Raw genomic sequence first — 26,041 nt, 5'->3', positions numbered from 1 at the left:
GCAAACAAGTCCCTTTTGTTCATCGCGACGGCACCACTAGTATGGTTACTGTAACACGTGCCGATACCTCGATTCAGACAGTTCGAGTCCTTAACTTGCCCATAGAGATTGACAACGCTAAAATTAAAGATGCACTTTCTAAGTTTGGTGAGGTTAAAGAAATTGTCAACGAAAAGTGGTCGTCTCGCTACAAATTACAATGTTTCAATGGGATTAGATCTGTGGACATGGAAGTAAAAATGAACATTCCTTCTCACATCACTGTTGATGGTTATAAGGCTCACATTATATATTCTGGTCAAGCCCCCACCTGCCATATCTGCAATGAACTAGGCCATCTTCGCCAGGACTGCCCCCGCCGAGTTTTTGTCTTAAAAAATAATCTCCAGCCGCGGCGTAGATTAACACTTAACGAGGTAATGGCAGTAGAAACTTCTGGTTCTTCTGCGCACCCTGATGTTGATGCTCCCCAGGCAACTACCTCCGAGACTCCGCCCATAACCGCTGATGCGTTTCCACCACTCGTAGGACGGCAAACTGCTGTGCCAGTTTGTCTTGAAAGTGAATCTCAGCAAAAGAAAAGGCCGCTGGAACGTAGTGATGAGCATTCAGATGAGGAAGTATCTCACACGACTCCTGCAGCCCGGAAACCAAAACCATCAATCGCGGAGGATTTAGTACCAGATGATGTTATGCGGGTCGATTTTGAAGCCAGTGCGGATGGACTTGAGGGGATGCCGAATTCTGTGACGCCGGGTCATGAACAGGAACCTCCAATTTTGAGTGCCGCGCCCGAAGGACAACAGCCGCTACAACGCGCACACAGTGAGGAAGTGTTGTGTCAACAACGCGCTACAGCTGACGCCCGACAACAAGCTTCGGGCAGAAGTAAACAAGTGAAAGTGTTTACCAACCTGCCAGCTGCCGGCGGCAGTGCTGCGACAACGACACGACCGCGTCTCAAAGAATCCACAAAAACTTCGGGACCTCAAAACGCCACACGACGAAGGCTCAATCCACAGCCAAATCTCTCCGCTCCTCGCAACAAAGGAAATTCCACTTCCTCGCAAGCGGATGTAGTACCCCGAAATATTAGTTATGAAATTGTGAGGGAACGATCCGGTGATGACAACAGCAAAGAACTCGGCGAAGCCCATCCTCCACAGTAATAATTCCGTTGGTACAAAGTTTGTTCCATGCTGTCGCCTAAGGTTGCAAAGCTTCTTCGTGTTTTTTCTGTCCTTTTACCCGGTTATGGTTCGCAGCATTCACTGTGTCGTTTTTGCTACAACCGGCCTATGATTCGTAGTGTATCACTTGTTATGGTTTCTATTTCGCTTCTTGATCCAATAATCCTCTCATGTCTGCTCACATTATACCTTTTTTAATCCTGCAGCCAGCCCTCTTGAGCTCGATGCCATCGTTTTGTTATACTTTTACATCTCATTACCTATATGCTACAGGCCTATACTATCACTTCCCTTAATATCAATAGGATTACGTCAGAGTTAAAACTTGCTTTATTAAAACAATTTTTGTTTGACTCTGGTACAGATATTGCCCTTTTACAAGAGGTTGCAACATGGCAGCTTAACATTCCCGGCTATGTTGCAATAATCAATTTCGCTCCTGAATTCAGTGCTGGCACAGCGATTTTAGTCAGGGAAGGAATACCTCTAACCGATGTCGAAAAGTTAGACTCTGGACGGGGCATAGGCGTGAATATCATGGGCGTCAGTGTAATCAATCTGTATGCACCATCTGGAAGTACTCGGCGCGCTGATAGATCGAAGTTTTTTAAGGAGGATATCATTTACTTACTGCGGAGAGACTCTCCAAACTTGATCATTGCAGGCGATTTTAATTGTGTATTGCACCATAAAGACCAATCCCCCAATTTTAATTATTCCCCTGAATTAAACTTTCTTGTCTCCCAAATGAAACTGAGGGACGCGTGGGAAGTTAAGTACCCCACGCTTGTGAAATACACGCACATTTCACATAATTCCAGTAGCAGGATTGATAGAATCTATACGTCAAGTCACATAGTGAGGAATTTGCTACAAGTGGAAATCACTCCAGTCAGCTTCTCTGATCACTGTAGTGTGAGTGCCTGCATCAACTTAGACCGGCAACCCACTCACTGGTTTAGGAATCAGTGGAGCATGAATGTCGGCCTTTTAACAGACGACGAGCTCGAGGTCGAATTAAAGACAGCTTGGGAATTTTGCTTGCGCTCTGTACACAATTTTCCGAGTGTTTTGGAGTGGTGGACCCGCAAGGCGAAGCCCAAATTACGGAAAGTAATTATATCTTATAGTATAGAGAGATCTCGGGCAGTTCACCGTACAATGGAATTTTACTACATGGTCTTAAGGGATTTGTATGATCAGGCAGATGGCTCAGACAGGCGCTTGTCCGACATCAAGAAAATTAAAGCGACATTATTAAGCTTAAAGAGAAAACAACTGGAGGGTCTTAAACTTAAGTCAAAAGCCAGATCTGTTAGCGAGGACGAAACGGCTGCGTTATATCATCTGATTAAACATCGCAAGAACCGACGACGGATATTCATGGACGAACTTAAATTAGAAAACGGTACTGTCCTCACTGTGCAAAACGAGATAATCAGAGAAATCCATAGGTATTACAGCGCCCTGTATGAGGCAGAAGCAACGCAAGAGGACGATTTGGATGAGTTATATGCGTTTACAACCTCCACAATTACTGCCGACGACAACGCTAGCTTATTTTCAGCTTTTAGTCCGGATGAAGTTCTTGAAATAATTCGTGGCTCCCCTAAAAGTAAATCGCCGGGCCCTGATGGCCTTCCGATTGAATTTTATCAACGATATTGGAGTATCATAGGTGATAAGTTGACACAAGCCGTTAACGACGTACTGCGGGGAAAGTTTGTACCATTAGAACTTAAAGAATGTAAAATCGTGTTGATTCCTAAAAATAAGGGATGTAAAAAGATTAACAACTTCCGGCCGATTTCTCTTCTTAATTCAGATTATAAGATTATCGCGAGAGCTTTAAACAATCGAATGATGCCGTTGACCGCAAACATAATTGGGCAACAGCAAACTTGTGCTTATAGGCGATCAATATTTCAGACTACAGCACAATATAGAGATATCGTCGCTCTGTCGTCTGCCAGCACCATTAATTGCGGCCTCCTTTTTGTCGACTTTTATAAAGCATTTGATAGTGTCAGCCATAAATACCTCTTCGAAACGATGCGGAGGATGGGCTTCGGGCACGACTCCATCGCTGTCGTGCGCAATATGATCACTGGTCTGGCCGCCACGATCTCCGTCAACTGCCAGCTCACAAGACCAATTACCATCGCAAGGGGTGTCCCCCAAGGAAGCCCCCTTTCCATGTTGCTCTTTGTCATCTCACTAGAACCATTGCTGCGGCTAGTACAAGAGCACATGACGGGCATAACGATCGCCGGGAAGAAAACTGCAGTTGGGGCATATGCTGATGATGTCGGCATCGTCGTGAGGAACAGGGATGACGTGATTCAACTGGAGGCAGACCTCAGAAGCTATTGTTCCGCTTCTGGCGCAAAAATGAATGAAACTAAAAGCAAATTTCTACGTATAAGGGGACTTGACGATGTCGGCCTAGAATGGGCTACCCATGTTACGGCACACAAATCTCTTGGGACGATACTGACGGTCCCTCCACAAAGGATGATAACGGCAAATTGGCGGGATGTCTCGTTCAAAGTCAAGGGTGCTTTAATAGATAAAGTTTATCGCAGTATGGACCAATTTCAGAGGGTTAAATTTATAAATACATGTATCCTGTCGCGAGCCTATTATGTGGCACAGGCCTTTCCAATCCCTACTGTCATAGCCAAACAGATAATGAGCAAGTTGACCAATTTTCTGTGGCGGGGGGAAATATTTCGAGTTGACGTGAAGACTGTGACCCTCGACCCTCTGCATGGCGGTATGGGTCTGACTGATCTGAACGCCAAAGCAATGGCTTTGTACATTAAACGGATGACATCCTTAATCCAAAACTACTCTGACACCCTTACGGCAAAGTTGTTTGAGGCAGTCGCGCCGAAAAGCGTAGAACCGCCGATCAATGTGCAGACGATCGACTACCAGCTCTCCCACATCCGCACATATTATCTGGAAAAGAGCTACTTGAGCGAGGTCCTTCCCCAACGTCGACCCTTAACTGCCAAGGACATTCTGGAGCACAGGAAACAATATGAGGGCAAGAACAAAATCGAACAAAAGCACATTGGAGTCAATTGGGATGTCCTGTGGGCGAACATCAGCAGCAGTGTACTTCCGTCCTTGGTCCGGTCGACATGGTACAAAACGGTTAACAACATTATCAGCACAAATGAGCGCCTGCATGCGATTGGGCTAAGCGACACAGCCCATTGTCCAGATTGTCACCAAGTGGATACTGTGCCCCACAGATATACTTGCAGTCACCGCATGCGCAATTGGCAATGGGTTCGTCAAAAAGTCGCCCTTATAACTAGGACTTCTGAAAATAACATCGACACGAACTTACTGCACAGACCAGACGTCAAATATTTTCCGCCAACTAAAAATAATGCCGTCATGTGGCTGTTGGGCCAATATACAAGTCATGTCTTCAATCGGCTGACGGGCGAAGATTACAGCGAGTTTCAGTTACACATGGAAACGGAATATACTAAAATTAGAAACTACGCGGATCACCGTCGCAAGTACGGTAATATACTTCATATTGCATTCAATAGAACAGGTATTGGATAGCAGTTCGAGCTCTAAAACCTTCACCCGTTTATGTATCAACCGAATGAGCTGGCTCCAATCCCATATTGATGCTTTTCCAAAAAAAAAAAAAAAAGGAATAATAAATAAATAAATAAAATAAATAAATAAAAAAAATTAAAAAAATCAATGTTCCTTTACAATCAATGTGAGTGATGACGGGTATGAGGGCGGCACCGTGGCCAGGCCTCGGACTAATTGACCCCTGCCCTCCTTGCCGCCATCTGCCTGCCCCGCTCGTAAAAAAAAAAAAAAAAAAAAAAAAAAAAAAAAAAAAAAAAAAGAGTTGGTAGAGAGAAAAAAAATGGTGTAATGGTTAGCACTCTGGACTTTGAATCCAGCGATCCGAGCTCGAGTCATGGTAAAAAAGTAAAAAAAAAAAAAAAAAAAAAGTGGCAGAGCGCTGGTCTAGTAAACCAGAGGTCGTGAGTTCGATCCTCACAGGGGGCAAATGAATTTTGTAAAAGCCCCTTCTGCCGTAGCCCTTTCGAAAAAAGCGGTCAAGGATAAAAAAAATTATGAATGGGTGCGGTATTAAAGAAGTGCTCTCGCAAATGAATAGTGCGAATGGTGCTATTAAAGTAGGCACCAGAAACTGCTGCTTTTGGCAGTCTCCGGAGAATGCCGACGTGAAATACTTAGTTCAAAAAAAAAAAAAAAAAAAAGTGGCGCAATCGGCTAGCGCGTTCGGCTGTTAACCGGAAGGTTGGTGGTTCGAGCCCACCCGTGGGCGAAATCGTTTTAACCGGCACCCAGGTGAGGACATACGTCAACTTTGTTAGAGATACACAGCTAGTGTGACAATTTGGCTGCGTTTGAGTGATGCCACAGAGCCTTATACACATTCAGTCAAGTGACACTGTAGGTAAAAACATGGCCCTACACAGACGTTCTACTGTTTTCCTTTTTATTCGTCATGTGTGACACTGCGGTAGAGGGACGCCCGCTACAAAAGACGTATTCTTTACATTCAATTTCAGCATATACGTCGCGAGTGCCATATGACAGGGCCTGTCTCTCGATGTCGATTTGTATTTGGTGTGTCTTAAGTGTCGGTCTGCAGTAGGCCGCTGTTGGCCGAGCGACGTGCAGTCGCCTTACATGAAGCCCCATGGGCAACGCCAGTGCCACTGTGGACAACAGCGCACTGTAGCCAGAGAGAGGAGCCGAAAGGCGCATTTCGCAGTCGAGCCACGCTATCCCACAAGCTGTGCACTAGGTCAGGATTGTGCAGACCGCAAACTTTTGGTGGGCCGACGCTCGTCGTCGATCGTAAGGGCGAAACATTCAAGAGATTTGGAAAACGGCAATGTGGACACCCCCAGCAGCAGCTGTGTGCCAAATCCGATATCTGGTCGAGGGCTGCAAGATTCAGTATGATGACGTAACAATTTGGGGATAGCTCACAAACGCTAAGCTGCCGCCTTCTTAGCTCAGTGGTAGAGCACTGGTCTCGTAAACCAGGGGTCGTGAGTTCGAACCTCACAGAAGGCATTCATTTTTTAAACCTTCCTGCAAGGAGCGGAGCTATCTCGAGCAGCATCTAACACATGGCAGTACACTGAATGAAAGGGATGTTGTACAACCTTTGACAAGTATTCTACTGGCCTCAGAGGTTTTCTGAATGCATAGGCAGAACATTGGTTTGTATGCATTTTGTAGTATAATGTCATGCTTGGCGATGTCATTCGTTTACGAGCCTCGCTACAGTGTGCATGCACGTTATCCATGTGAAGAGGCGTAAGCAAATGCTACCATTCTGCGAGATTCCTGCAGAAGGTATACGAATTGCGTTGATATACAGAGCACAAGGGAGCCAAAGTCAAGGCCTCCGTGGCGCAATCGGCTAGCGCGTTCGGCTGTTAACCGAAAGGTTGGTGGTTCGAGCCCACCCGGGGGCGAAATCGTTTTAACCGGCACCGAGGTGAGGACATACGTCAACTTTGTTAGAGATACACAGCTAGTGTGACAATTTGGCTGCGTTTGAGTGATGCCACAGAGCCTTATACACATTCAGCCAAGTGACACTGTAGGTAAAAACATGGCCCTACACAGACGTTCTACTGTTTTCCTTTTTATTCGTCATGTGTGACACTGCAGTAGAGGGACGCCCACTACAAAAGACGCATTCTTTACATTCAATTTCAGCATATACGTCGCGAGTGCCATATGACAGGGCCTGTCTCTCGATGTCGATTTGTATTTGGTGTCTCTTAAGTGTCGGTCTGCAGTAGGCCGCTGTTGGCCGAGCGACGTGCAGTCGCCTTACATGAAGCCCCATGGGCAACGCCAGTGCCACTGTGGACAACAGCATACTGTAGCCAGAGAGAGGAGCCGAAAGGCGCATTTCGCAGTCGAGCCACGCTGTCCCACAAGCTGTGCACTAGGTCAGGATTGTGCAGACCGCAAACTTTTGGTGGGCCGACGCTCGTCGTCGATCGCAAGGGCGAAACATTCAAGAGATTTGGAAAACGGCAATGTGGACACCCCCAGCAGCAGCTGTGTGCCAAATCCGATATCTGGTCGAGGGCTGCAAGATTCAGTATGATGAAGTACCAATTTGGGGATAGCTCACAAACGCTAAGCTGCCGCCTTCTTAGCTCAGTGGTAGAGCACTGGTCTCGTAAACCAGGGGTCGTGAGTTCGAACCTCACAGAAGGCATTCATTTTTTAAACCTTCCTGCAAGGAGCGGAGCTATCTCGAGCAGCATCTAACACATGGCAGTACACTGAATGAAAGGGATGTTCTACAACCTATGACAAGTATTCTACTGGCCTCAGAGGTTTTCTGAATGCATAGGTTGAACATTGGTTTGTATGCATTTTGTAGTATAATGTCATGCTTGGCGATGTCATTCGTTTACGAGCCTCGCTACAGAGTGCATGCACGTTATCCATGTGAAGAGGCGTAAGCAAATGCTACCATTCTGCGAGATTCCTGCAGAAGGTATACGAATTGCTTTGATATACAGAGCACAAGGGAGCCAAAGTCAAGGCCTCCGTGGCGCAATCGGCTAGCGCGTTCGGCTGTTAACCGAAAGGTTGGTGGTTCGAGCCCACCCGGGGGCGAAATCGTTTTAACCGGCACCGAGGTGAGGACATACGTCAACTTTGTTAGAGATACACAGCTAGTGTGACAATTTGGCTGCGTTTGAGTGATGCCACAGAGCCTTATACACATTCAGCCAAGTGACACTGTAGGTAAAAACATGGCCCTACACAGACGTTCTACTGTTTTCCTTTTTATTCGTCATGTGTGACACTGCAGTAGAGGGACGCCCACTACAAAAGACGCATTCTTTACATTCAATTTCAGCATATACGTCGCGAGTGCCATATGACAGGGCCTGTCTCTCGATGTCGATTTGTATTTGGTGTGTCTTAAGTGTCGGTCTGGAGTAGGCCGCTGTTGGCCGAGCGACGTGCAGTCGCCTTACATGAAGCCCCATGGGCAACGCCAGTGCCACTGTGGACAACAGCATACTGTAGCCAGAGAGAGGAGCCGAAAGGCGCATTTCGCAGTCGAGCCACGCTGTCCCACAAGCTGTGCACTAGGTCAGGATTGTGCAGACCGCAAACTTTTGGTGGGCCGACGCTCGTCGTCGATCGCAAGGGCGAAACATTCAAGAGATTTGGAAAACGGCAATGTGGACACCCCCAGCAGCAGCTGTGTGCCAAATCCGATATCTGGTCGAGGGCTGCAAGATTCAGTATGATGAAGTACCAATTTGGGGATAGCTCACAAACGCTAAGCTGCCGCCTTCTTAGCTCAGTGGTAGAGCACTGGTCTCGTAAACCAGGGGTCGTGAGTTCGAACCTCACAGAAGGCATTCATTTTTTAAACCTTCCTGCAAGGAGCGGAGCTATCTCGAGCAGCATCTAACACATGGCAGTACACTGAATGAAAGGGATGTTCTACAACCTATGACAAGTATTCTACTGGCCTCAGAGGTTTTCTGAATGCATAGGTTGAACATTGGTTTGTATGCATTTTGTAGTATAATGTCATGCTTGGCGATGTCATTCGTTTACGAGCCTCGCTACAGTGTGCATGCACGTTATCCATGTGAAGAGGCGTAAGCAAATGCTACCATTCTGCGAGATTCCTGCAGAAGGTATACGAATTGCGTTGATATACAGAGCACAAGGGAGCCAAAGTCAAGGCCTCCGTGGCGCAATCGGCTAGCGCGTTCGGCTGTTAACCGAAAGGTTGGTGGTTCGAGCCCACCCGGGGGCGAAATCGTTTTAACCGGCACCGAGGTGAGGACATACGTCAACTTTGTTAGAGATACACAGCTAGTGTGACAATTTGGCTGCGTTTGAGTGATGCCACAGAGCCTTATACACATTCAGCCAAGTGACACTGTAGGTAAAAACATGGCCCTACACAGACGTTCTACTGTTTTCCTTTTTATTCGTCATGTGTGACACTGCAGTAGAGGGACGCCCACTACAAAAGACGCATTCTTTACATTCAATTTCAGCATATACGTCGCGAGTGCCATATGACAGGGCCTGTCTCTCGATGTCGATTTGTATTTGGTGTCTCTTAAGTGTCGGTCTGCAGTAGGCCGCTGTTGGCCGAGCGACGTGCAGTCGCCTTACATGAAGCCCCATGGGCAACGCCAGTGCCACTGTGGACAACAGCATACTGTAGCCAGAGAGAGGAGCCGAAAGGCGCATTTCGCAGTCGAGCCACGCTGTCCCACAAGCTGTGCACTAGGTCAGGATTGTGCAGACCGCAAACTTTTGGTGGGCCGACGCTCGTCGTCGATCGCAAGGGCGAAACATTCAAGAGATTTGGAAAACGGCAATGTGGACACCCCCAGCAGCAGCTGTGTGCCAAATCCGATATCTGGTCGAGGGCTGCAAGATTCAGTATGATGAAGTACCAATTTGGGGATAGCTCACAAACGCTAAGCTGCCGCCTTCTTAGCTCAGTGGTAGAGCACTGGTCTCGTAAACCAGGGGTCGTGAGTTCGAACCTCACAGAAGGCATTCATTTTTTAAACCTTCCTGCAAGGAGCGGAGCTATCTCGAGCAGCATCTAACACATGGCAGTACACTGAATGAAAGGGATGTTCTACAACCTATGACAAGTATTCTACTGGCCTCAGAGGTTTTCTGAATGCATAGGTTGAACATTGGTTTGTATGCATTTTGTAGTATAATGTCATGCTTGGCGATGTCATTCGTTTACGAGCCTCGCTACAGAGTGCATGCACGTTATCCATGTGAAGAGGCGTAAGCAAATGCTACCATTCTGCGAGATTCCTGCAGAAGGTATACGAATTGCTTTGATATACAGAGCACAAGGGAGCCAATGTCAAGGCCTCCGTGGCGCAATCGGCTAGCGCGTTCGGCTGTTAACCGAAAGGTTGGTGGTTCGAGCCCACCCGGGGGCGAAATCGTTTTAACCGGCACCGAGGTGAGGACATACGTCAACTTTGTTAGAGATACACAGCTAGTGTGACAATTTGGCTGCGTTTGAGTGATGCCACAGAGCCTTATACACATTCAGCCAAGTGACACTGTAGGTAAAAACATGGCCCTACACAGACGTTCTACTGTTTTCCTTTTTATTCGTCATGTGTGACACTGCAGTAGAGGGACGCCCACTACAAAAGACGCATTCTTTACATTCAATTTCAGCATATACGTCGCGAGTGCCATATGACAGGGCCTGTCTCTCGATGTCGATTTGTATTTGGTGTCTCTTAAGTGTCGGTCTGCAGTAGGCCGCTGTTGGCCGAGCGACGTGCAGTCGCCTTACATGAAGCCCCATGGGCAACGCCAGTGCCACTGTGGACAACAGCATACTGTAGCCAGAGAGAGGAGCCGAAAGGCGCATTTCGCAGTCGAGCCACGCTGTCCCACAAGCTGTGCACTAGGTCAGGATTGTGCAGACCGCAAACTTTTGGTGGGCCGACGCTCGTCGTCGATCGCAAGGGCGAAACATTCAAGAGATTTGGAAAACGGCAATGTGGACACCCCCAGCAGCAGCTGTGTGCCAAATCCGATATCTGGTCGAGGGCTGCAAGATTCAGTATGATGAAGTACCAATTTGGGGATAGCTCACAAACGCTAAGCTGCCGCCTTCTTAGCTCAGTGGTAGAGCACTGGTCTCGTAAACCAGGGGTCGTGAGTTCGAACCTCACAGAAGGCATTCATTTTTTAAACCTTCCTGCAAGGAGCGGAGCTATCTCGAGCAGCATCTAACACATGGCAGTACACTGAATGAAAGGGATGTTCTACAACCTATGACAAGTATTCTACTGGCCTCAGAGGTTTTCTGAATGCATAGGTTGAACATTGGTTTGTATGCATTTTGTAGTATAATGTCATGCTTGGCGATGTCATTCGTTTACGAGCCTCGCTACAGAGTGCATGCACGTTATCCATGTGAAGAGGCGTAAGCAAATGCTACCATTCTGCGAGATTCCTGCAGAAGGTATACGAATTGCTTTGATATACAGAGCACAAGGGAGCCAAAGTCAAGGCCTCCGTGGCGCAATCGGCTAGCGCGTTCGGCTGTTAACCGAAAGGTTGGTGGTTCGAGCCCACCCGGGGGCGAAATCGTTTTAACCGGCACCGAGGTGAGGACATACGTCAACTTTGTTAGAGATACACAGCTAGTGTGACAATTTGGCTGCGTTTGAGTGATGCCACAGAGCCTTATACACATTCAGCCAAGTGACACTGTAGGTAAAAACATGGCCCTACACAGACGTTCTACTGTTTTCCTTTTTATTCGTCATGTGTGACACTGCAGTAGAGGGACGCCCACTACAAAAGACGCATTCTTTACATTCAATTTCAGCATATACGTCGCGAGTGCCATATGACAGGGCCTGTCTCTCGATGTCGATTTGTATTTGGTGTGTCTTAAGTGTCGGTCTGGAGTAGGCCGCTGTTGGCCGAGCGACGTGCAGTCGCCTTACATGAAGCCCCATGGGCAACGCCAGTGCCACTGTGGACAACAGCATACTGTAGCCAGAGAGAGGAGCCGAAAGGCGCATTTCGCAGTCGAGCCACGCTGTCCCACAAGCTGTGCACTAGGTCAGGATTGTGCAGACCGCAAACTTTTGGTGGGCCGACGCTCGTCGTCGATCGCAAGGGCGAAACATTCAAGAGATTTGGAAAACGGCAATGTGGACACCCCCAGCAGCAGCTGTGTGCCAAATCCGATATCTGGTCGAGGGCTGCAAGATTCAGTATGATGAAGTACCAATTTGGGGATAGCTCACAAACGCTAAGCTGCCGCCTTCTTAGCTCAGTGGTAGAGCACTGGTCTCGTAAACCAGGGGTCGTGAGTTCGAACCTCACAGAAGGCATTCATTTTTTAAACCTTCCTGCAAGGAGCGGAGCTATCTCGAGCAGCATCTAACACATGGCAGTACACTGAATGAAAGGGATGTTCTACAACCTATGACAAGTATTCTACTGGCCTCAGAGGTTTTCTGAATGCATAGGTTGAACATTGGTTTGTATGCATTTTGTAGTATAATGTCATGCTTGGCGATGTCATTCGTTTACGAGCCTCGCTACAGTGTGCATGCACGTTATCCATGTGAAGAGGCGTAAGCAAATGCTACCATTCTGCGAGATTCCTGCAGAAGGTATACGAATTGCGTTGATATACAGAGCACAAGGGAGCCAAAGTCAAGGCCTCCGTGGCGCAATCGGCTAGCGCGTTCGGCTGTTAACCGAAAGGTTGGTGGTTCGAGCCCACCCGGGGGCGAAATCGTTTTAACCGGCACCGAGGTGAGGACATACGTCAACTTTGTTAGAGATACACAGCTAGTGTGACAATTTGGCTGCGTTTGAGTGATGCCACAGAGCCTTATACACATTCAGCCAAGTGACACTGTAGGTAAAAACATGGCCCTACACAGACGTTCTACTGTTTTCCTTTTTATTCGTCATGTGTGACACTGCAGTAGAGGGACGCCCACTACAAAAGACGCATTCTTTACATTCAATTTCAGCATATACGTCGCGAGTGCCATATGACAGGGCCTGTCTCTCGATGTCGATTTGTATTTGGTGTCTCTTAAGTGTCGGTCTGCAGTAGGCCGCTGTTGGCCGAGCGACGTGCAGTCGCCTTACATGAAGCCCCATGGGCAACGCCAGTGCCACTGTGGACAACAGCATACTGTAGCCAGAGAGAGGAGCCGAAAGGCGCATTTCGCAGTCGAGCCACGCTGTCCCACAAGCTGTGCACTAGGTCAGGATTGTGCAGACCGCAAACTTTTGGTGGGCCGACGCTCGTCGTCGATCGCAAGGGCGAAACATTCAAGAGATTTGGAAAACGGCAATGTGGACACCCCCAGCAGCAGCTGTGTGCCAAATCCGATATCTGGTCGAGGGCTGCAAGATTCAGTATGATGAAGTACCAATTTGGGGATAGCTCACAAACGCTAAGCTGCCGCCTTCTTAGCTCAGTGGTAGAGCACTGGTCTCGTAAACCAGGGGTCGTGAGTTCGAACCTCACAGAAGGCATTCATTTTTTAAACCTTCCTGCAAGGAGCGGAGCTATCTCGAGCAGCATCTAACACATGGCAGTACACTGAATGAAAGGGATGTTCTACAACCTATGACAAGTATTCTACTGGCCTCAGAGGTTTTCTGAATGCATAGGTTGAACATTGGTTTGTATGCATTTTGTAGTATAATGTCATGCTTGGCGATGTCATTCGTTTACGAGCCTCGCTACAGAGTGCATGCACGTTATCCATGTGAAGAGGCGTAAGCAAATGCTACCATTCTGCGAGATTCCTGCAGAAGGTATACGAATTGCTTTGATATACAGAGCACAAGGGAGCCAATGTCAAGGCCTCCGTGGCGCAATCGGCTAGCGCGTTCGGCTGTTAACCGAAAGGTTGGTGGTTCGAGCCCACCCGGGGGCGAAATCGTTTTAACCGGCACCGAGGTGAGGACATACGTCAACTTTGTTAGAGATACACAGCTAGTGTGACAATTTGGCTGCGTTTGAGTGATGCCACAGAGCCTTATACACATTCAGCCAAGTGACACTGTAGGTAAAAACATGGCCCTACACAGACGTTCTACTGTTTTCCTTTTTATTCGTCATGTGTGACACTGCAGTAGAGGGACGCCCACTACAAAAGACGCATTCTTTACATTCAATTTCAGCATATACGTCGCGAGTGCCATATGACAGGGCCTGTCTCTCGATGTCGATTTGTATTTGGTGTGTCTTAAGTGTCGGTCTGGAGTAGGCCGCTGTTGGCCGAGCGACGTGCAGTCGCCTTACATGAAGCCCCATGGGCAACGCCAGTGCCACTGTGGACAACAGCATACTGTAGCCAGAGAGAGGAGCCGAAAGGCGCATTTCGCAGTCGAGCCACGCTGTCCCACAAGCTGTGCACTAGGTCAGGATTGTGCAGACCGCAAACTTTTGGTGGGCCGACGCTCGTCGTCGATCGCAAGGGCGAAACATTCAAGAGATTTGGAAAACGGCAATGTGGACACCCCCAGCAGCAGCTGTGTGCCAAATCCGATATCTGGTCGAGGGCTGCAAGATTCAGTATGATGAAGTACCAATTTGGGGATAGCTCACAAACGCTAAGCTGCCGCCTTCTTAGCTCAGTGGTAGAGCACTGGTCTCGTAAACCAGGGGTCGTGAGTTCGAACCTCACAGAAGGCATTCATTTTTTAAACCTTCCTGCAAGGAGCGGAGCTATCTCGAGCAGCATCTAACACATGGCAGTACACTGAATGAAAGGGATGTTCTACAACCTATGACAAGTATTCTACTGGCCTCAGAGGTTTTCTGAATGCATAGGTTGAACATTGGTTTGTATGCATTTTGTAGTATAATGTCATGCTTGGCGATGTCATTCGTTTACGAGCCTCGCTACAGTGTGCATGCACGTTATCCATGTGAAGAGGCGTAAGCAAATGCTACCATTCTGCGAGATTCCTGCAGAAGGTATACGAATTGCGTTGATATACAGAGCACAAGGGAGCCAAAGTCAAGGCCTCCGTGGCGCAATCGGCTAGCGCGTTCGGCTGTTAACCGAAAGGTTGGTGGTTCGAGCCCACCCGGGGGCGAAATCGTTTTAACCGGCACCGAGGTGAGGACATACGTCAACTTTGTTAGAGATACACAGCTAGTGTGACAATTTGGCTGCGTTTGAGTGATGCCACAGAGCCTTATACACATTCAGCCAAGTGACACTGTAGGTAAAAACATGGCCCTACACAGACGTTCTACTGTTTTCCTTTTTATTCGTCATGTGTGACACTGCAGTAGAGGGACGCCCACTACAAAAGACGCATTCTTTACATTCAATTTCAGCATATACGTCGCGAGTGCCATATGACAGGGCCTGTCTCTCGATGTCGATTTGTATTTGGTGTGTCTTAAGTGTCGGTCTGGAGTAGGCCGCTGTTGGCCGAGCGACGTGCAGTCGCCTTACATGAAGCCCCATGGGCAACGCCAGTGCCACTGTGGACAACAGCATACTGTAGCCAGAGAGAGGAGCCGAAAGGCGCATTTCGCAGTCGAGCCACGCTGTCCCACAAGCTGTGCACTAGGTCAGGATTGTGCAGACCGCAAACTTTTGGTGGGCCGACGCTCGTCGTCGATCGCAAGGGCGAAACATTCAAGAGATTTGGAAAACGGCAATGTGGACACCCCCAGCAGCAGCTGTGTGCCAAATCCGATATCTGGTCGAGGGCTGCAAGATTCAGTATGATGAAGTACCAATTTGGGGATAGCTCACAAACGCTAAGCTGCCGCCTTCTTAGCTCAGTGGTAGAGCACTGGTCTCGTAAACCAGGGGTCGTGAGTTCGAACCTCACAGAAGGCATTCATTTTTTAAACCTTCCTGCAAGGAGCGGAGCTATCTCGAGCAGCATCTAACACATGGCAGTACACTGAATGAAAGGGATGTTCTACAACCTATGACAAGTATTCTACTGGCCTCAGAGGTTTTCTGAATGCATAGGTTGAACATTGGTTTGTATGCATTTTGTAGTATAATGTCATGCTTGGCGATGTCATTCGTTTACGAGCCTCGCTACAGTGTGCATGCACGTTATCCATGTGAAGAGGCGTAAGCAAATGCTACCATTCTGCGAGATTCCTGCAGAAGGTATACGAATTGCGTTGATATACAGAGCACAAGGGAGCCAAAGTCAAGGCCTCCGTGGCGCAATCGGCTAGCGCGTTCGGCTGTTAACCGAAAGGTTGGTGGTTCGAGCCCACCCGGGGGCGAAATCGTTTTAACCGGCACCGAGGTGAGGACATACGTCAACTTTGTTAGAGATACACAGCTAGTGTGACAATTTGGCTGCGTTTGAGTGATGCCACAGAGCCTTATACACATTCAGCCAAGTGACACTGTAGGTAAAAACATGGCCCTACACAGACGTTCTACTGTTTTCCTTTTTATTCGTCATGTGTGACACTGCAGTAGAGGGACGCCCACTACAAAAGACGCATTCTTTACATTCAATTTCAGCATATACGTCGCGAGTGCCATATGACAGGGCCTGTCTCTCGATGTCGATTTGTATTTGGTGTCTCTTAAGTGTCGGTCTGCAGTAGGCCGCTGTTGGCCGAGCGACGTGCAGTCGCCTTACATGAAGCCCCATGGGCAACGCCAGTGCCACTGTGGACAACAGCATACTGTAGCCAGAGAGAGGAGCCGAAAGGCGCATTTCGCAGTCGAGCCACGCTGTCCCACAAGCTGTGCACTAGGTCAGGATTGTGCAGACCGCAAACTTTTGGTGGGCCGACGCTCGTCGTCGATCGCAAGGGCGAAACATTCAAGAGATTTGGAAAACGGCAATGTGGACACCCCCAGCAGCAGCTGTGTGCCAAATCCGATATCTGGTCGAGGGCTGCAAGATTCAGTATGATGAAGTACCAATTTGGGGATAGCTCACAAACGCTAAGCTGCCGCCTTCTTAGCTCAGTGGTAGAGCACTGGTCTCGTAAACCAGGGGTCGTGAGTTCGAACCTCACAGAAGGCATTCATTTTTTAAACCTTCCTGCAAGGAGCGGAGCTATCTCGAGCAGCATCTAACACATGGCAGTACACTGAATGAAAGGGATGTTCTACAACCTATGACAAGTATTCTACTGGCCTCAGAGGTTTTCTGAATGCATAGGTTGAACATTGGTTTGTATGCATTTTGTAGTATAATGTCATGCTTGGCGATGTCATTCGTTTACGAGCCTCGCTACAGTGTGCATGCACGTTATCCATGTGAAGAGGCGTAAGCAAATGCTACCATTCTGCGAGATTCCTGCAGAAGGTATACGAATTGCGTTGATATACAGAGCACAAGGGAGCCAAAGTCAAGGCCTCCGTGGCGCAATCGGCTAGCGCGTTCGGCTGTTAACCGAAAGGTTGGTGGTTCGAGCCCACCCGGGGGCGAAATCGTTTTAACCGGCACCGAGGTGAGGACATACGTCAACTTTGTTAGAGATACACAGCTAGTGTGACAATTTGGCTGCGTTTGAGTGATGCCACAGAGCCTTATACACATTCAGCCAAGTGACACTGTAGGTAAAAACATGGCCCTACACAGACGTTCTACTGTTTTCCTTTTTATTCGTCATGTGTGACACTGCAGTAGAGGGACGCCCACTACAAAAGACGCATTCTTTACATTCAATTTCAGCATATACGTCGCGAGTGCCATATGACAGGGCCTGTCTCTCGATGTCGATTTGTATTTGGTGTGTCTTAAGTGTCGGTCTGCAGTAGGCCGCTGTTGGCCGAGCGACGTGCAGTCGCCTTACATGAAGCCCCATGGGCAACGCCAGTGCCACTGTGGACAACAGCATACTGTAGCCAGAGAGAGGAGCCGAAAGGCGCATTTCGCAGTCGAGCCACGCTGTCCCACAAGCTGTGCACTAGGTCAGGATTGTGCAGACCGCAAACTTTTGGTGGGCCGACGCTCGTCGTCGATCGCAAGGGCGAAACATTCAAGAGATTTGGAAAACGGCAATGTGGACACCCCCAGCAGCAGCTGTGTGCCAAATCCGATATCTGGTCGAGGGCTGCAAGATTCAGTATGATGAAGTACCAATTTGGGGATAGCTCACAAACGCTAAGCTGCCGCCTTCTTAGCTCAGTGGTAGAGCACTGGTCTCGTAAACCAGGGGTCGTGAGTTCGAACCTCACAGAAGGCATTCATTTTTTAAACCTTCCTGCAAGGAGCGGAGCTATCTCGAGCAGCATCTAACACATGGCAGTACACTGAATGAAAGGGATGTTCTACAACCTATGACAAGTATTCTACTGGCCTCAGAGGTTTTCTGAATGCATAGGTTGAACATTGGTTTGTATGCATTTTGTAGTATAATGTCATGCTTGGCGATGTCATTCGTTTACGAGCCTCGCTACAGAGTGCATGCACGTTATCCATGTGAAGAGGCGTAAGCAAATGCTACCATTCTGCGAGATTCCTGCAGAAGGTATACGAATTGCTTTGATATACAGAGCACAAGGGAGCCAAAGTCAAGGCCTCCGTGGCGCAATCGGCTAGCGCGTTCGGCTGTTAACCGAAAGGTTGGTGGTTCGAGCCCACCCGGGGGCGAAATCGTTTTAACCGGCACCGAGGTGAGGACATACGTCAACTTTGTTAGAGATACACAGCTAGTGTGACAATTTGGCTGCGTTTGAGTGATGCCACAGAGCCTTATACACATTCAGCCAAGTGACACTGTAGGTAAAAACATGGCCCTACACAGACGTTCTACTGTTTTCCTTTTTATTCGTCATGTGTGACACTGCAGTAGAGGGACGCCCACTACAAAAGACGCATTCTTTACATTCAATTTCAGCATATACGTCGCGAGTGCCATATGACAGGGCCTGTCTCTCGATGTCGATTTGTATTTGGTGTCTCTTAAGTGTCGGTCTGCAGTAGGCCGCTGTTGGCCGAGCGACGTGCAGTCGCCTTACATGAAGCCCCATGGGCAACGCCAGTGCCACTGTGGACAACAGCATACTGTAGCCAGAGAGAGGAGCCGAAAGGCGCATTTCGCAGTCGAGCCACGCTGTCCCACAAGCTGTGCACTAGGTCAGGATTGTGCAGACCGCAAACTTTTGGTGGGCCGACGCTCGTCGTCGATCGCAAGGGCGAAACATTCAAGAGATTTGGAAAACGGCAATGTGGACACCCCCAGCAGCAGCTGTGTGCCAAATCCGATATCTGGTCGAGGGCTGCAAGATTCAGTATGATGAAGTACCAATTTGGGGATAGCTCACAAACGCTAAGCTGCCGCCTTCTTAGCTCAGTGGTAGAGCACTGGTCTCGTAAACCAGGGGTCGTGAGTTCGAACCTCACAGAAGGCATTCATTTTTTAAACCTTCCTGCAAGGAGCGGAGCTATCTCGAGCAGCATCTAACACATGGCAGTACACTGAATGAAAGGGATGTTCTACAACCTATGACAAGTATTCTACTGGCCTCAGAGGTTTTCTGAATGCATAGGTTGAACATTGGTTTGTATGCATTTTGTAGTATAATGTCATGCTTGGCGATGTCATTCGTTTACGAGCCTCGCTACAGAGTGCATGCACGTTATCCATGTGAAGAGGCGTAAGCAAATGCTACCATTCTGCGAGATTCCTGCAGAAGGTATACGAATTGCTTTGATATACAGAGCACAAGGGAGCCAAAGTCAAGGCCTCCGTGGCGCAATCGGCTAGCGCGTTCGGCTGTTAACCGAAAGGTTGGTGGTTCGAGCCCACCCGGGGGCGAAATCGTTTTAACCGGCACCGAGGTGAGGACATACGTCAACTTTGTTAGAGATACACAGCTAGTGTGACAATTTGGCTGCGTTTGAGTGATGCCACAGAGCCTTATACACATTCAGCCAAGTGACACTGTAGGTAAAAACATGGCCCTACACAGACGTTCTACTGTTTTCCTTTTTATTCGTCATGTGTGACACTGCAGTAGAGGGACGCCCACTACAAAAGACGCATTCTTTACATTCAATTTCAGCATATACGTCGCGAGTGCCATATGACAGGGCCTGTCTCTCGATGTCGATTTGTATTTGGTGTCTCTTAAGTGTCGGTCTGCAGTAGGCCGCTGTTGGCCGAGCGACGTGCAGTCGCCTTACATGAAGCCCCATGGGCAACGCCAGTGCCACTGTGGACAACAGCATACTGTAGCCAGAGAGAGGAGCCGAAAGGCGCATTTCGCAGTCGAGCCACGCTGTCCCACAAGCTGTGCACTAGGTCAGGATTGTGCAGACCGCAAACTTTTGGTGGGCCGACGCTCGTCGTCGATCGCAAGGGCGAAACATTCAAGAGATTTGGAAAACGGCAATGTGGACACCCCCAGCAGCAGCTGTGTGCCAAATCCGATATCTGGTCGAGGGCTGCAAGATTCAGTATGATGAAGTACCAATTTGGGGATAGCTCACAAACGCTAAGCTGCCGCCTTCTTAGCTCAGTGGTAGAGCACTGGTCTCGTAAACCAGGGGTCGTGAGTTCGAACCTCACAGAAGGCATTCATTTTTTAAACCTTCCTGCAAGGAGCGGAGCTATCTCGAGCAGCATCTAACACATGGCAGTACACTGAATGAAAGGGATGTTCTACAACCTATGACAAGTATTCTACTGGCCTCAGAGGTTTTCTGAATGCATAGGTTGAACATTGGTTTGTATGCATTTTGTAGTATAATGTCATGCTTGGCGATGTCATTCGTTTACGAGCCTCGCTACAGTGTGCATGCACGTTATCCATGTGAAGAGGCGTAAGCAAATGCTACCATTCTGCGAGATTCCTGCAGAAGGTATACGAATTGCGTTGATATACAGAGCACAAGGGAGCCAAAGTCAAGGCCTCCGTGGCGCAATCGGCTAGCGCGTTCGGCTGTTAACCGAAAGGTTGGTGGTTCGAGCCCACCCGGGGGCGAAATCGTTTTAACCGGCACCGAGGTGAGGACATACGTCAACTTTGTTAGAGATACACAGCTAGTGTGACAATTTGGCTGCGTTTGAGTGATGCCACAGAGCCTTATACACATTCAGCCAAGTGACACTGTAGGTAAAAACATGGCCCTACACAGACGTTCTACTGTTTTCCTTTTTATTCGTCATGTGTGACACTGCAGTAGAGGGACGCCCACTACAAAAGACGCATTCTTTACATTCAATTTCAGCATATACGTCGCGAGTGCCATATGACAGGGCCTGTCTCTCGATGTCGATTTGTATTTGGTGTGTCTTAAGTGTCGGTCTGCAGTAGGCCGCTGTTGGCCGAGCGACGTGCAGTCGCCTTACATGAAGCCCCATGGGCAACGCCAGTGCCACTGTGGACAACAGCATACTGTAGCCAGAGAGAGGAGCCGAAAGGCGCATTTCGCAGTCGAGCCACGCTGTCCCACAAGCTGTGCACTAGGTCAGGATTGTGCAGACCGCAAACTTTTGGTGGGCCGACGCTCGTCGTCGATCGCAAGGGCGAAACATTCAAGAGATTTGGAAAACGGCAATGTGGACACCCCCAGCAGCAGCTGTGTGCCAAATCCGATATCTGGTCGAGGGCTGCAAGATTCAGTATGATGAAGTACCAATTTGGGGATAGCTCACAAACGCTAAGCTGCCGCCTTCTTAGCTCAGTGGTAGAGCACTGGTCTCGTAAACCAGGGGTCGTGAGTTCGAACCTCACAGAAGGCATTCATTTTTTAAACCTTCCTGCAAGGAGCGGAGCTATCTCGAGCAGCATCTAACACATGGCAGTACACTGAATGAAAGGGATGTTCTACAACCTATGACAAGTATTCTACTGGCCTCAGAGGTTTTCTGAATGCATAGGTTGAACATTGGTTTGTATGCATTTTGTAGTATAATGTCATGCTTGGCGATGTCATTCGTTTACGAGCCTCGCTACAGAGTGCATGCACGTTATCCATGTGAAGAGGCGTAAGCAAATGCTACCATTCTGCGAGATTCCTGCAGAAGGTATACGAATTGCTTTGATATACAGAGCACAAGGGAGCCAAAGTCAAGGCCTCCGTGGCGCAATCGGCTAGCGCGTTCGGCTGTTAACCGAAAGGTTGGTGGTTCGAGCCCACCCGGGGGCGAAATCGTTTTAACCGGCACCGAGGTGAGGACATACGTCAACTTTGTTAGAGATACACAGCTAGTGTGACAATTTGGCTGCGTTTGAGTGATGCCACAGAGCCTTATACACATTCAGCCAAGTGACACTGTAGGTAAAAACATGGCCCTACACAGACGTTCTACTGTTTTCCTTTTTATTCGTCATGTGTGACACTGCAGTAGAGGGACGCCCACTACAAAAGACGCATTCTTTACATTCAATTTCAGCATATACGTCGCGAGTGCCATATGACAGGGCCTGTCTCTCGATGTCGATTTGTATTTGGTGTCTCTTAAGTGTCGGTCTGCAGTAGGCCGCTGTTGGCCGAGCGACGTGCAGTCGCCTTACATGAAGCCCCATGGGCAACGCCAGTGCCACTGTGGACAACAGCATACTGTAGCCAGAGAGAGGAGCCGAAAGGCGCATTTCGCAGTCGAGCCACGCTGTCCCACAAGCTGTGCACTAGGTCAGGATTGTGCAGACCGCAAACTTTTGGTGGGCCGACGCTCGTCGTCGATCGCAAGGGCGAAACATTCAAGAGATTTGGAAAACGGCAATGTGGACACCCCCAGCAGCAGCTGTGTGCCAAATCCGATATCTGGTCGAGGGCTGCAAGATTCAGTATGATGAAGTACCAATTTGGGGATAGCTCACAAACGCTAAGCTGCCGCCTTCTTAGCTCAGTGGTAGAGCACTGGTCTCGTAAACCAGGGGTCGTGAGTTCGAACCTCACAGAAGGCATTCATTTTTTAAACCTTCCTGCAAGGAGCGGAGCTATCTCGAGCAGCATCTAACACATGGCAGTACACTGAATGAAAGGGATGTTCTACAACCTATGACAAGTATTCTACTGGCCTCAGAGGTTTTCTGAATGCATAGGTTGAACATTGGTTTGTATGCATTTTGTAGTATAATGTCATGCTTGGCGATGTCATTCGTTTACGAGCCTCGCTACAGTGTGCATGCACGTTATCCATGTGAAGAGGCGTAAGCAAATGCTACCATTCTGCGAGATTCCTGCAGAAGGTATACGAATTGCGTTGATATACAGAGCACAAGGGAGCCAAAGTCAAGGCCTCCGTGGCGCAATCGGCTAGCGCGTTCGGCTGTTAACCGAAAGGTTGGTGGTTCGAGCCCACCCGGGGGCGAAATCGTTTTAACCGGCACCGAGGTGAGGACATACGTCAACTTTGTTAGAGATACACAGCTAGTGTGACAATTTGGCTGCGTTTGAGTGATGCCACAGAGCCTTATACACATTCAGCCAAGTGACACTGTAGGTAAAAACATGGCCCTACACAGACGTTCTACTGTTTTCCTTTTTATTCGTCATGTGTGACACTGCAGTAGAGGGACGCCCACTACAAAAGACGCATTCTTTACATTCAATTTCAGCATATACGTCGCGAGTGCCATATGACAGGGCCTGTCTCTCGATGTCGATTTGTATTTGGTGTGTCTTAAGTGTCGGTCTGCAGTAGGCCGCTGTTGGCCGAGCGACGTGCAGTCGCCTTACATGAAGCCCCATGGGCAACGCCAGTGCCACTGTGGACAACAGCATACTGTAGCCAGAGAGAGGAGCCGAAAGGCGCATTTCGCAGTCGAGCCACGCTGTCCCACAAGCTGTGCACTAGGTCAGGATTGTGCAGACCGCAAACTTTTGGTGGGCCGACGCTCGTCGTCGATCGCAAGGGCGAAACATTCAAGAGATTTGGAAAACGGCAATGTGGACACCCCCAGCAGCAGCTGTGTGCCAAATCCGATATCTGGTCGAGGGCTGCAAGATTCAGTATGATGAAGTACCAATTTGGGGATAGCTCACAAACGCTAAGCTGCCGCCTTCTTAGCTCAGTGGTAGAGCACTGGTCTCGTAAACCAGGGGTCGTGAGTTCGAACCTCACAGAAGGCATTCATTTTTTAAACCTTCCTGCAAGGAGCGGAGCTATCTCGAGCAGCATCTAACACATGGCAGTACACTGAATGAAAGGGATGTTCTACAACCTATGACAAGTATTCTACTGGCCTCAGAGGTTTTCTGAATGCATAGGTTGAACATTGGTTTGTATGCATTTTGTAGTATAATGTCATGCTTGGCGATGTCATTCGTTTACGAGCCTCGCTACAGAGTGCATGCACGTTATCCATGTGAAGAGGCGTAAGCAAATGCTACCATTCTGCGAGATTCCTGCAGAAGGTATACGAATTGCTTTGATATACAGAGCACAAGGGAGCCAAAGTCAAGGCCTCCGTGGCGCAATCGGCTAGCGCGTTCGGCTGTTAACCGAAAGGTTGGTGGTTCGAGCCCACCCGGGGGCGAAATCGTTTTAACCGGCACCGAGGTGAGGACATACGTCAACTTTGTTAGAGATACACAGCTAGTGTGACAATTTGGCTGCGTTTGAGTGATGCCACAGAGCCTTATACACATTCAGCCAAGTGACACTGTAGGTAAAAACATGGCCCTACACAGACGTTCTACTGTTTTCCTTTTTATTCGTCATGTGTGACACTGCAGTAGAGGGACGCCCACTACAAAAGACGCATTCTTTACATTCAATTTCAGCATATACGTCGCGAGTGCCATATGACAGGGCCTGTCTCTCGATGTCGATTTGTATTTGGTGTGTCTTAAGTGTCGGTCTGGAGTAGGCCGCTGTTGGCCGAGCGACGTGCAGTCGCCTTACATGAAGCCCCATGGGCAACGCCAGTGCCACTGTGGACAACAGCATACTGTAGCCAGAGAGAGGAGCCGAAAGGCGCATTTCGCAGTCGAGCCACGCTGTCCCACAAGCTGTGCACTAGGTCAGGATTGTGCAGACCGCAAACTTTTGGTGGGCCGACGCTCGTCGTCGATCGCAAGGGCGAAACATTCAAGAGATTTGGAAAACGGCAATGTGGACACCCCCAGCAGCAGCTGTGTGCCAAATCCGATATCTGGTCGAGGGCTGCAAGATTCAGTATGATGAAGTACCAATTTGGGGATAGCTCACAAACGCTAAGCTGCCGCCTTCTTAGCTCAGTGGTAGAGCACTGGTCTCGTAAACCAGGGGTCGTGAGTTCGAACCTCACAGAAGGCATTCATTTTTTAAACCTTCCTGCAAGGAGCGGAGCTATCTCGAGCAGCATCTAACACATGGCAGTACACTGAATGAAAGGGATGTTCTACAACCTATGACAAGTATTCTACTGGCCTCAGAGGTTTTCTGAATGCATAGGTTGAACATTGGTTTGTATGCATTTTGTAGTATAATGTCATGCTTGGCGATGTCATTCGTTTACGAGCCTCGCTACAGTGTGCATGCACGTTATCCATGTGAAGAGGCGTAAGCAAATGCTACCATTCTGCGAGATTCCTGCAGAAGGTATACGAATTGCGTTGATATACAGAGCACAAGGGAGCCAAAGTCAAGGCCTCCGTGGCGCAATCGGCTAGCGCGTTCGGCTGTTAACCGAAAGGTTGGTGGTTCGAGCCCACCCGGGGGCGAAATCGTTTTAACCGGCACCGAGGTGAGGACATACGTCAACTTTGTTAGAGATACACAGCTAGTGTGACAATTTGGCTGCGTTTGAGTGATGCCACAGAGCCTTATACACATTCAGCCAAGTGACACTGTAGGTAAAAACATGGCCCTACACAGACGTTCTACTGTTTTCCTTTTTATTCGTCATGTGTGACACTGCAGTAGAGGGACGCCCACTACAAAAGACGCATTCTTTACATTCAATTTCAGCATATACGTCGCGAGTGCCATATGACAGGGCCTGTCTCTCGATGTCGATTTGTATTTGGTGTGTCTTAAGTGTCGGTCTGGAGTAGGCCGCTGTTGGCCGAGCGACGTGCAGTCGCCTTACATGTAGCCCCATGGGCAACGCCAGTGCCACTGTGGACAACAGCATACTGTAGCCAGAGAGAGGAGCCGAAAGGCGCATTTCGCAGTCGAGCCACGCTGTCCCACAAGCTGTGCACTAGGTCAGGATTGTGCAGACCGCAAACTTTTGGTGGGCCGACGCTCGTCGTCGATCGCAAGGGCGAAACATTCAAGAGATTTGGAAAACGGCAATGTGGACACCCCCAGCAGCAGCTGTGTGCCAAATCCGATATCTGGTCGAGGGCTGCAAGATTCAGTATGATGAAGTACC

At 48.8% G+C, this 26,041-nt stretch overlaps 34 non-coding genes across 34 annotated transcripts; all 34 read left to right on the top strand.

The window, feature by feature from the left end:
- The first annotated feature begins 6,218 nt into the window (after nt 1-6,218).
- Trnat-cgu (transfer RNA threonine (anticodon CGU)) lies at nt 6,219-6,290 on the top strand. The gene has a single exon. It is a non-coding gene; the product is annotated as a tRNA-Thr (tRNA).
- A 333-nt stretch (nt 6,291-6,623) lies between these two features.
- Trnan-guu (transfer RNA asparagine (anticodon GUU)) lies at nt 6,624-6,697 on the top strand. The gene has a single exon. It is a non-coding gene; the product is annotated as a tRNA-Asn (tRNA).
- Nucleotides 6,698-7,386: 689 nt separating this feature from the next.
- Nucleotides 7,387-7,458, top strand: Trnat-cgu (transfer RNA threonine (anticodon CGU)). Its single transcript has one exon. It is a non-coding gene; the product is annotated as a tRNA-Thr (tRNA).
- A 333-nt stretch (nt 7,459-7,791) lies between these two features.
- Trnan-guu (transfer RNA asparagine (anticodon GUU)) lies at nt 7,792-7,865 on the top strand. The gene has a single exon. It is a non-coding gene; the product is annotated as a tRNA-Asn (tRNA).
- Nucleotides 7,866-8,554: 689 nt separating this feature from the next.
- Trnat-cgu (transfer RNA threonine (anticodon CGU)) lies at nt 8,555-8,626 on the top strand. Its single transcript has one exon. It is a non-coding gene; the product is annotated as a tRNA-Thr (tRNA).
- Nucleotides 8,627-8,959: 333 nt separating this feature from the next.
- Nucleotides 8,960-9,033, top strand: Trnan-guu (transfer RNA asparagine (anticodon GUU)). The gene has a single exon. It is a non-coding gene; the product is annotated as a tRNA-Asn (tRNA).
- A 689-nt stretch (nt 9,034-9,722) lies between these two features.
- Nucleotides 9,723-9,794, top strand: Trnat-cgu (transfer RNA threonine (anticodon CGU)). The gene has a single exon. It is a non-coding gene; the product is annotated as a tRNA-Thr (tRNA).
- A 333-nt stretch (nt 9,795-10,127) lies between these two features.
- On the top strand, nt 10,128-10,201 carry Trnan-guu (transfer RNA asparagine (anticodon GUU)). Its single transcript has one exon. It is a non-coding gene; the product is annotated as a tRNA-Asn (tRNA).
- A 689-nt stretch (nt 10,202-10,890) lies between these two features.
- Trnat-cgu (transfer RNA threonine (anticodon CGU)) lies at nt 10,891-10,962 on the top strand. Its single transcript has one exon. It is a non-coding gene; the product is annotated as a tRNA-Thr (tRNA).
- A 333-nt stretch (nt 10,963-11,295) lies between these two features.
- Nucleotides 11,296-11,369, top strand: Trnan-guu (transfer RNA asparagine (anticodon GUU)). The gene has a single exon. It is a non-coding gene; the product is annotated as a tRNA-Asn (tRNA).
- A 689-nt stretch (nt 11,370-12,058) lies between these two features.
- Nucleotides 12,059-12,130, top strand: Trnat-cgu (transfer RNA threonine (anticodon CGU)). Its single transcript has one exon. It is a non-coding gene; the product is annotated as a tRNA-Thr (tRNA).
- A 333-nt stretch (nt 12,131-12,463) lies between these two features.
- Nucleotides 12,464-12,537, top strand: Trnan-guu (transfer RNA asparagine (anticodon GUU)). Its single transcript has one exon. It is a non-coding gene; the product is annotated as a tRNA-Asn (tRNA).
- A 689-nt stretch (nt 12,538-13,226) lies between these two features.
- Nucleotides 13,227-13,298, top strand: Trnat-cgu (transfer RNA threonine (anticodon CGU)). The gene has a single exon. It is a non-coding gene; the product is annotated as a tRNA-Thr (tRNA).
- A 333-nt stretch (nt 13,299-13,631) lies between these two features.
- On the top strand, nt 13,632-13,705 carry Trnan-guu (transfer RNA asparagine (anticodon GUU)). Its single transcript has one exon. It is a non-coding gene; the product is annotated as a tRNA-Asn (tRNA).
- Nucleotides 13,706-14,394: 689 nt separating this feature from the next.
- On the top strand, nt 14,395-14,466 carry Trnat-cgu (transfer RNA threonine (anticodon CGU)). The gene has a single exon. It is a non-coding gene; the product is annotated as a tRNA-Thr (tRNA).
- A 333-nt stretch (nt 14,467-14,799) lies between these two features.
- Trnan-guu (transfer RNA asparagine (anticodon GUU)) lies at nt 14,800-14,873 on the top strand. Its single transcript has one exon. It is a non-coding gene; the product is annotated as a tRNA-Asn (tRNA).
- Nucleotides 14,874-15,562: 689 nt separating this feature from the next.
- Trnat-cgu (transfer RNA threonine (anticodon CGU)) lies at nt 15,563-15,634 on the top strand. The gene has a single exon. It is a non-coding gene; the product is annotated as a tRNA-Thr (tRNA).
- Nucleotides 15,635-15,967: 333 nt separating this feature from the next.
- Nucleotides 15,968-16,041, top strand: Trnan-guu (transfer RNA asparagine (anticodon GUU)). The gene has a single exon. It is a non-coding gene; the product is annotated as a tRNA-Asn (tRNA).
- Nucleotides 16,042-16,730: 689 nt separating this feature from the next.
- On the top strand, nt 16,731-16,802 carry Trnat-cgu (transfer RNA threonine (anticodon CGU)). Its single transcript has one exon. It is a non-coding gene; the product is annotated as a tRNA-Thr (tRNA).
- A 333-nt stretch (nt 16,803-17,135) lies between these two features.
- Trnan-guu (transfer RNA asparagine (anticodon GUU)) lies at nt 17,136-17,209 on the top strand. Its single transcript has one exon. It is a non-coding gene; the product is annotated as a tRNA-Asn (tRNA).
- Nucleotides 17,210-17,898: 689 nt separating this feature from the next.
- On the top strand, nt 17,899-17,970 carry Trnat-cgu (transfer RNA threonine (anticodon CGU)). The gene has a single exon. It is a non-coding gene; the product is annotated as a tRNA-Thr (tRNA).
- A 333-nt stretch (nt 17,971-18,303) lies between these two features.
- Trnan-guu (transfer RNA asparagine (anticodon GUU)) lies at nt 18,304-18,377 on the top strand. Its single transcript has one exon. It is a non-coding gene; the product is annotated as a tRNA-Asn (tRNA).
- Nucleotides 18,378-19,066: 689 nt separating this feature from the next.
- Nucleotides 19,067-19,138, top strand: Trnat-cgu (transfer RNA threonine (anticodon CGU)). The gene has a single exon. It is a non-coding gene; the product is annotated as a tRNA-Thr (tRNA).
- A 333-nt stretch (nt 19,139-19,471) lies between these two features.
- On the top strand, nt 19,472-19,545 carry Trnan-guu (transfer RNA asparagine (anticodon GUU)). Its single transcript has one exon. It is a non-coding gene; the product is annotated as a tRNA-Asn (tRNA).
- A 689-nt stretch (nt 19,546-20,234) lies between these two features.
- Trnat-cgu (transfer RNA threonine (anticodon CGU)) lies at nt 20,235-20,306 on the top strand. The gene has a single exon. It is a non-coding gene; the product is annotated as a tRNA-Thr (tRNA).
- Nucleotides 20,307-20,639: 333 nt separating this feature from the next.
- Trnan-guu (transfer RNA asparagine (anticodon GUU)) lies at nt 20,640-20,713 on the top strand. Its single transcript has one exon. It is a non-coding gene; the product is annotated as a tRNA-Asn (tRNA).
- A 689-nt stretch (nt 20,714-21,402) lies between these two features.
- Nucleotides 21,403-21,474, top strand: Trnat-cgu (transfer RNA threonine (anticodon CGU)). The gene has a single exon. It is a non-coding gene; the product is annotated as a tRNA-Thr (tRNA).
- Nucleotides 21,475-21,807: 333 nt separating this feature from the next.
- Nucleotides 21,808-21,881, top strand: Trnan-guu (transfer RNA asparagine (anticodon GUU)). The gene has a single exon. It is a non-coding gene; the product is annotated as a tRNA-Asn (tRNA).
- Nucleotides 21,882-22,570: 689 nt separating this feature from the next.
- Trnat-cgu (transfer RNA threonine (anticodon CGU)) lies at nt 22,571-22,642 on the top strand. Its single transcript has one exon. It is a non-coding gene; the product is annotated as a tRNA-Thr (tRNA).
- Nucleotides 22,643-22,975: 333 nt separating this feature from the next.
- On the top strand, nt 22,976-23,049 carry Trnan-guu (transfer RNA asparagine (anticodon GUU)). Its single transcript has one exon. It is a non-coding gene; the product is annotated as a tRNA-Asn (tRNA).
- A 689-nt stretch (nt 23,050-23,738) lies between these two features.
- On the top strand, nt 23,739-23,810 carry Trnat-cgu (transfer RNA threonine (anticodon CGU)). Its single transcript has one exon. It is a non-coding gene; the product is annotated as a tRNA-Thr (tRNA).
- A 333-nt stretch (nt 23,811-24,143) lies between these two features.
- On the top strand, nt 24,144-24,217 carry Trnan-guu (transfer RNA asparagine (anticodon GUU)). Its single transcript has one exon. It is a non-coding gene; the product is annotated as a tRNA-Asn (tRNA).
- A 689-nt stretch (nt 24,218-24,906) lies between these two features.
- Trnat-cgu (transfer RNA threonine (anticodon CGU)) lies at nt 24,907-24,978 on the top strand. Its single transcript has one exon. It is a non-coding gene; the product is annotated as a tRNA-Thr (tRNA).
- A 333-nt stretch (nt 24,979-25,311) lies between these two features.
- On the top strand, nt 25,312-25,385 carry Trnan-guu (transfer RNA asparagine (anticodon GUU)). Its single transcript has one exon. It is a non-coding gene; the product is annotated as a tRNA-Asn (tRNA).
- The last annotated feature ends 656 nt before the right edge of the window (nt 25,386-26,041 follow it).

Source organism: Schistocerca serialis, chromosome 6 (assembly GCF_023864345.2).
Source record: "Schistocerca serialis cubense isolate TAMUIC-IGC-003099 chromosome 6, iqSchSeri2.2, whole genome shotgun sequence".
In the NCBI taxonomy this organism is placed as follows: domain Eukaryota; kingdom Metazoa; phylum Arthropoda; class Insecta; order Orthoptera; family Acrididae; genus Schistocerca; species Schistocerca serialis.
The sequence above is the reverse complement of the archived record's forward strand: the minus strand, read 5'-3'. Positions and strand labels throughout refer to the sequence as shown.